This window comes from Schistocerca cancellata, chromosome 2 (genome assembly GCF_023864275.1).
Source record: "Schistocerca cancellata isolate TAMUIC-IGC-003103 chromosome 2, iqSchCanc2.1, whole genome shotgun sequence".
Classification (NCBI taxonomy): domain Eukaryota; kingdom Metazoa; phylum Arthropoda; class Insecta; order Orthoptera; family Acrididae; genus Schistocerca; species Schistocerca cancellata.
In genome coordinates this window covers 603,246,842-603,253,590 of record NC_064627.1, presented here as the reverse complement: position 1 = coordinate 603,253,590, position 6,749 = coordinate 603,246,842, and the positions used below count along the sequence as shown (strand labels likewise).

Sequence of the window (6,749 nt, the reverse complement as noted above, 5' to 3'; positions counted from 1 at the left end):
TAATGCGGGCCCGACATTTCAAGGATAACCAAAATACACAAACATTTCAAAATACATATGTTTTACTAGTAACTGCTATTTACCGTATTAAAACAAGAAAAAAAGTAAAACTCGCCCGTGGCTGGCGTATTTTAACGAGCCATCATGTTTGAAATCCTCAGGCCACATTACTGGCGCTGTGCAGTTTCAGCTTGATGATGCGTCTGCCATCTCACAGATTCCAAGACCGTTGAGTAATATCTCGGATTACCACCTCCAGGTAGACAGCTATTCGCAGGCTCCTAGCTGTGTCTGCCCTGGAGAGATGTCATCTGCATCTTTTACCTTTGTGATTGTCGTATAAGAATCTCTTTCGACACCTGAGCCTTTGACATCCTCGTCACTAGAGAATGGAAATAAGACGCACTCACATCTCCAAAACTAATAGCATCGGAGTCGAAACAGCAAGAGTTCCCCAATAGTAGCCAATAGGAAATATAACAGAAGAAATCTGACACATGTAAGTGGAAGCAATGTCAGACATAGCTGAAGGGCTCACGTGATTGCCGTTCACATACTTCCAAGAAGGGAGGCCCCTAATGGGACTTCATTTTGTCTGGTCCCCACAGGGACCATAGCTCCCGCCAGCATTATTCTGCGGACCATTAAGACGCACGATCCTCCACATCACCTTAAGGGGAGTGTTATGGGACCATTGCTTTTCACAATATATATAAATGACCTAGTAGATAGTGTCGGAAGTTCCAAGCGGCTTTTCGCGGATGATGCTGTAGTATACAGAGAAGTTGCAACATTAGAAAATTGCAGCGAAATTCAGGAAGATCTGCAGCGGATAGGCGCTTGGTGCAGGGAGTGGCAACTGACACTTAACATGGACAAATGTAATGTATTGCGAATACATAGAAAGAAGGATCCTTTATTGTATGATTATATGATAGCGGAACAAACACTGGTAGCAGTTACTTCTTTAAAATATCTTGGAGTATGCGTACGGAACGATTTGAAGTGGAATGATCATATAAAATTAATTGTTGGTAAGGCGGGTACCAGGTTGAGATTCATTGGGAGAGTCCTTAGAAAATGTAGTCCATCAACAAAGGAGGTGGCTCACAAAACACTCGTTCGACCTATACTTGAGTATTGCTCATCAGTGTGGGATCCGTACCAGGTCGGGTTGACAGAGGAGACAGAGAAGGTCCAAAGAACAGCGGCGCGTTTCGTCACAAGGTTATTTGGTAAGCGTGATAGCGTTACGGAGATGTTTAGCAAACTCAAGTGGCAGACTCTGCAAGAGAGGTGCTCTGCATCGCGGTGTAGCTTGCTGTCCAGGTTTCGAGAGGGTGCGTTTCTGGATGAGGTATCGAATATATTGCTTCCCCTTACTTAGCGCGCACGGAGGCTTTCCGGCAGTCGTTCTTCCCGCGAACCATACACTACTGGAACAGGAAAGAGAGGTAATGATAGTGGCACGTAAAGTGCCCTCTGCCACACACCGTTAGGTGGCTTGCGGAGTATAAATGTAGATGTAGATGTAGATGGTGGCAGTTCAGGGCGATGAAAATACTGAAGAAAAGACAACATTATGGAAACGTTACCTACAAAGAATGAGTGTAAAGAGACCCCATGTCAGAACACGCTTTATCAGCGACGAGGAGAAAGGCCTGTAGGAAGAGAGAACGAAGTGCCAGTGTAAAGTAGAAACGTAAAAGGCAGGGGTGTCTAAAGGCTTAGAGGAAGAATAGGACAAAAAAGCCATATGGTGTACGTAAAAGACCAATGCAGTATTTACCAAATTACGTTGATGCTTAGCTGAATTTAACGTGCTTGCCTCCCAAGCATCGGGCCCGGGTGCGATTCCCGGCCGGGTTGGGGATTTTCTCCGCTCGTGGGCTGGGTTTTGTGTTGTCCTCATCTCATTTCATCATCGCCGGCACCCAACTCGCTCAATGTGGCGTCAGCTGAAATAAGATTTGCACTCGGCAGCCGAACATCCCCGGATGGTGCCTCCCGGCCAACAACACCACACGCTCATTTATTTAAATTGAAAACACACTATAGTTCTTATCACTTGTTTCCAGATGACTTTCGGGAAATACTCATCCAATTATGTCTCTGTTGGTTCAAATGGCTCTGAGCACTATGCGACTTAACTTCTGAGGTCATCAGTCGCCTAGAACTTAGAACTAATTAAACCTAACTAACCTAAGGACATCACACACATCCATGCCCGAGGCAGGATTCGAACCTGCGACCGTAGCGGTCACGCGGTTCCAGACTGAAGCGCCTTTAACCGCACGGCCACACCGGCCGGCTTATGTCTCTGTTTCTCGTTTTTCTACCTCACAGTGGTTCTAATTTTATGGAGAATAAAACATCGTTGCAGTCAAACAAATTTTGATCTGTATAACTCCAATAACAGAACAAAGTACTTCAGTGCTTCTGTTTGCGTGATGACGGGTTCTTGATCGCCTAGTCTTTGCTCCCTTTCTCTACCGAACACACTTTGTTCACTATAGCCGTTCCACTTAGTTGCTCAAATCCCATTTCAAAGTCATAGCTAATTAATCAATCACAGAAGAATTCTTCATCTAATAATATATTTTAGATCACTAAAACTTTTTTTTTCTGGCATCATTATAAACCGATCGTATCTTCATCAAAAATGAGAAATGTGACACAGATTAACTAACATTGTCAATGAGTCATTTTAGATGCTACCGAATTTCTGAGATATTTCGGGAGCTATAAAGATACGTCCAACAATGCATTACAGTTGGTGATATTGAACAGTATCCTTGTATTTCGTATTGTTATAGCATCAGCTTCTAGTGGGCCTTTGGAATCAGTCCTTGAGTGCGCGGGTCAGCCACTGACGAATTCTGCAACTAGGAGCTGAAACGGTGCTGGCGAAGCACCCTTCGATGAGACGTTTTGCATCAGTAGTGAACAGGATTGCTACATGCTACACTATAACGCAACGTTCTCCCAGCTGACAACTTGACGGTTGGCTGTCCACCGTCATAACACTTCTAGCCAAGACGAGTATAAATGCTCCCAGCCCAGCCAATAACATTTCTTGGCCGGCCGGGGTGGCAGAGCGGTTCTAGACGCTACAGTCTGGAACCACACGACCAATACGGTCGCAGGTTCGAATCCTGCCTCAGGCATGGATGTGTGTGATATCCTTAGGTTAGTTAGGTTTAAGTAGTTCTAAGGGACTGATGACCTCAGAAGTTAAGTCCCACAGTGCTCAGAGCCATTTGAACCATTCTTCGGTGCGCGCCAGTCATCGTTCGAATATGCGACTGAGCTACTACAGCCTCATCGAACAGCATCACTAAACAAGCAAAGCTGCCGGTCTGCTAGCCGTCAGTTAGCACTAGTGGTTCCAAACTTCGGGCTGGATCCGTTGAGCTGAAGCCATCTCGTGAGTGGCATCGTCTGACATTCCGTCCAGTCTCCGAGGGTCATGGATTCAACTCGTGGAGCCCCCACGTTCCCGCTAGACGCCTTGGGCTGTAGATGACGCTCGCCAACTCCGCCGTCTAAACTCGTACCGCCGAGCTTACATCCAACTCGCAAGGGCACATCCGCCGCCAGCTGTTGTTGTGCTGCCTCAACATCCTCTGCCTCAGCATATCTCATTTACTGCCCACTACAGTCGTCACCCTGATCGCCGTCATCGTAAAGCTGTGTGAAAGGCAGCTAATAGTATAAAGTGTTTCTGACAGTAAGCGTTCTTGCCTTCATTCTCGCTGCAGTACTGAAGAAGCCTCCCATATCCTCCCACATCTGTGCTACTTTCTAGTCAGAAATGACGACCGAGCAACACTAGTCACAGCCAGCTGTATTAGTGTCAATGCGGAATTTGAAGGGAATTGCCGCTGAAGAAGGGCATCGTTTTTCCCCAATCGTTTTGTGTGGGTTGGAAATTGTCGACTTGTACTTACGATGAATGTACAAACTTATTAAAAACTCCACAATGAGATTTTCATTCTGCAGCAGAGTGTGCGCTGATATGAAACTTCCTGAACGATTAAAAATGTGTGCAGGACCGAGACTCGAACTCGGGACCTTTGCCTTTCGCGGGCAAGTGCTCTACCAACTGAGCTACCCACGCACGACTCACGCACCGTCCTCACAGCTTCACTTCTGCCAGTACCTCATCTCCTACCTTCCAAACTTTACAGAAGTTCTCGCTGCGAACCTTGCAGAACTAGCACTCCTGAAAGAAAGGATATTGCGGAGACATGGCTTAGCCACAGCCTCCGGGATGTTTCCAGAATGAGATAGTTTTGCAAGGTTCGCAGGAGAGCTTCTGTAAAGTTTGGAAGGTATAAGAGGAGGTACTGGCAGAAGTAGTGCTGTGAGGACGGGGCGTGAGTCATGCTTGGGTAGCTCAGTTGGTAGAGCACTTGCCAGCGAAAGGGAAAGGTCCCAAGTTCGAGTCTCGGTCTGGCACACAGTTTTAATCGGCCAGGAAGTTTCTTATTAAAAACTGTTATTAGATTCATGTTGCAAGTCTCTAGAAGTTCAGGCACGGTACCATTGCCCCATAACACCATTAATCTGTGCATATTCTGATCTAAATCACCCAATCTTTTATTTGTGAGTGATGAAGGCTTGATTTCCGGTACAGACAGAAAATATGAAAATACAGCTAGTGCACAAATACTTGTAATGGTCTCAAAATCAAAAGGTGATTCATTTGTGAAAGTTCTGAACACCGAACTCCTTCACTAGATATTACTGGTGGTAGCAATACGGTAGCAATTAATGTAGTTTTGTAATGAGTACTGAAGGAATCGGGGCTGGATATGAACTCCATGTTCAACATTTGACGGCTCACCCACTTTTGGTTGAAAATCGCAACATTGCAGAAATTACAGCCCTCATACCATACCCCTCATACTAAAATGTGTCCCTTCATTCAAGTTAACGAAACAGTCATCTAATACTGCAAAGATTAAACGAAAGATTCTTGTGACTTAGAGCTAAGACTTGGCTAAGTAGATTATCTGCAAAGCAGTAGGCTACAGAGTAACTGCAGCAAAGGTATTTTTGTGATAACACCATGCAGCCTGTTTCATAGTTCATAAACTGAATAGCAAGAAAGTAAAGACAGTGGGAATTGAAGATACGAACTACGAGGGCTGTCCAGAAAGTAAGTTACGATCGGTCGCGAAATGGAAACGACTATGAAAATCCGATAAAGCGTTGCAAAGATGTGTTGGGCAGTGTCTCTAGTATGACTCTAGGTATAATTATGTAGCTCTTTTCATTCCTGAGCTCTTAGTGAGTGCGTAAAGATGTTATAGAAAATAGTGTCTCCCGCCAAGTACGAGGGCCTGGTGAGAATTTTCCCCTGAAGCTATGCAACCAACATTACATAACTGTCGTGCGGTTTCTCGTTCAAGACAATTCTCAGCCTCCTTCTGCAGGGGCAATGAGGATGTTCCGGCATCGTTTCAATTGGAAATGTTTGGTTACCCACAATACAGCCCGTAATTGTCTCCCATTGAGTTTCATCTCTGCTCAAACGAACCGCTGGCTATGAAGACAACATTTTGGCTCAGACAACGAGCTTTAGGCCAGCGTAGAGAATTGGCGGAAAGCACTGGCGGCTGCAAAATGGTTCAAATGGCTCCGAGAACTATGGGACGTAACATCTGTGGTCATTAGTCCCCTAGAACTTAGAACTACTTAAACCTAACTAATCTAAGGACATCACACACATCCATGCCCGAGGCAGGATTTGAACCTGCAACCGTAGCAGTCGCACGGTTCCGGACTCAGCGCCTAGAACCGCTAGACCACCGCGGCCGGCACTGGCGGCTGCCTTCTATGATGAGGGTATTGGAAAGTTGGTACAACGCTGCGACGAATGTCTGAGTCAGAACGGCGACTACGTAGAGAAGTAGCTGAAAGGTGTAGCTAACTGTTAAAAATGAAACACTTCTGATTTTCACTGTGATTTTCATTTCGCGATCAATCGTAACTTACTTTCTGGACAGCCCTCGTATAACTTGCGCTACAGCTGCAATTCACTGACTCTTCTGCTGCCTTAATTGGCCTTCCACTCACAGTAACTGAACGGTTGTGTTAGTGTAATTGCACGCTGGGATGTTGAGAGCAAACGGCAGGAACAGCTACTGCGGAATACGGCCCTCGTTAAAAACATTATGATTATTATTGTACCAGGCACATTAAGAACCTTACATAGCGCTGTATAATGCTGAAAGCGAGCAACACGTGATACAGGCTTTGATATGTCGCGAAACTGGGCGAGGAGGGGGAGGGAGAGGGCGGATGACTGTCAAACAGACGACTGACACATTCAGGAACGCTACAGTGAGTGCTTGTCTCCATTCCACGGAGAAATAAATACGAATATGTCGTTAGATTGACAATATTTACGACTATGGAAAGTGTGTAACGCTTTCGAAGAATAGTCTTCGTCGATAATGTTGTGCAGGAGTGTCGAGCTGAATGCATGTAGGTCTTTACCCACTAATATACAGTGGGCAAAGGAACAACATGATTGAAACATGAAACAAAACAACAAGTTTCGGAACAAATATAACACGCTTCTTTTTAGAATCCACTCTATAATGATACATGCGTGCAGTGCCAACCCATGTCCGTGACAGCAAATTTGCTGAATAGGAGAGCTATTCTGTTACAGAATGCACCACAGGTACCCGGCACTATGTTAGGATTATTTTCCAGCTGGACACTTATTGGTGTCA

The 6,749-nt window shown here is 45.4% G+C and overlaps 1 non-coding gene across 1 annotated transcript; it reads right to left on the bottom strand.

Moving 5' to 3' along the window:
• Positions 1–4,045: 4,045 nt before the first annotated feature.
• Positions 4,046–4,120, bottom strand: Trnas-cga (transfer RNA serine (anticodon CGA)). Its single transcript has one exon. It is a non-coding gene; the product is annotated as a tRNA-Ser (tRNA).
• Positions 4,121–6,749: the final 2,629 nt, after the last annotated feature.